Source organism: Otolemur garnettii, unplaced genomic scaffold (genome assembly GCF_000181295.1).
Source record: "Otolemur garnettii isolate 467f Iridium unplaced genomic scaffold, OtoGar3 scaffold00094, whole genome shotgun sequence".
NCBI classification, from domain to species: Eukaryota; Metazoa; Chordata; class Mammalia; order Primates; family Galagidae; genus Otolemur; species Otolemur garnettii.
Window position 1 is genome coordinate 621,428 of NW_003852489.1, and position 810 is coordinate 622,237.

Here is an 810-nt window from a genome sequence, read left to right on the forward strand (position 1 = left end):
TACTACTGATTACATTGGACCATCTTAAGAATAAGGAAGTCTTTTTCTGTTGGAAGAAGCTGCAAAGGAGACTTAAAAGTTGCCTAAGGACATTTAACAGTATAACAAAGATAGACCTGCATTTGTTAAAGTAAAAGTCATTCAAAGTTAGTTGGTATAAGAGGACATGGAACCCAGTTCAGATGCATGAGGAGGAAATGAACTTCCTGGTTGGTCCTCTCGTGTATTACCTATAGCAGATTCTCATATGGGCACTCATTTACTCTAAATTATCTGCTAAGTACCTTCTATAACAAAAACATTAGCTGCCATGGGTCTTCCTACATAATAGACTTCTCAATATTTAAGGTGATGGCTATCCCAATTATACTGATTTGATCTTTATAAATTACAAGAATGTATTAAATTATCACATGTACCCCCCCAAATGTGTACATCTATTATGTATCAGTACAAAAAATTAAGTTAAAAAAAATCTGATGGGACCTGGTAGAGCAATGTTGCTTCCAAGAGCCCTGGTTACAGGGCACCAGATACTATACTAAGGGTGGAGACGATTTGTGCATAACTACTTTGGCTAGTTATTTCATTCATGCATTAGTTCATCCAATATATATACCCATGCCAAACAGCCACAGCCTTGGTATCATCAATATTTCAAGACCAATACCCAAAATAATGCTAGATTTGTTCTGAAATGGCATGGCTGGATCTCCTAGAAATCAACTTCAGATATGGCCTTGGTGGGGGCCTTTCTGGAACAACAGTCAAGTACTGCTTGGAGGATGCCAGTAGTGAGTGCCCTGGTGG

General features: G+C 38.1%; 1 protein-coding gene across 1 annotated transcript in view; it reads left to right on the top strand.

The window, feature by feature from the left end:
* The window catches only part of ANKFN1 (ankyrin repeat and fibronectin type III domain containing 1), a 270,947-nt gene that overhangs the window by 155,796 nt on the left and 114,341 nt on the right, over positions 1–810 (top strand). The window lies entirely within an intron of this gene.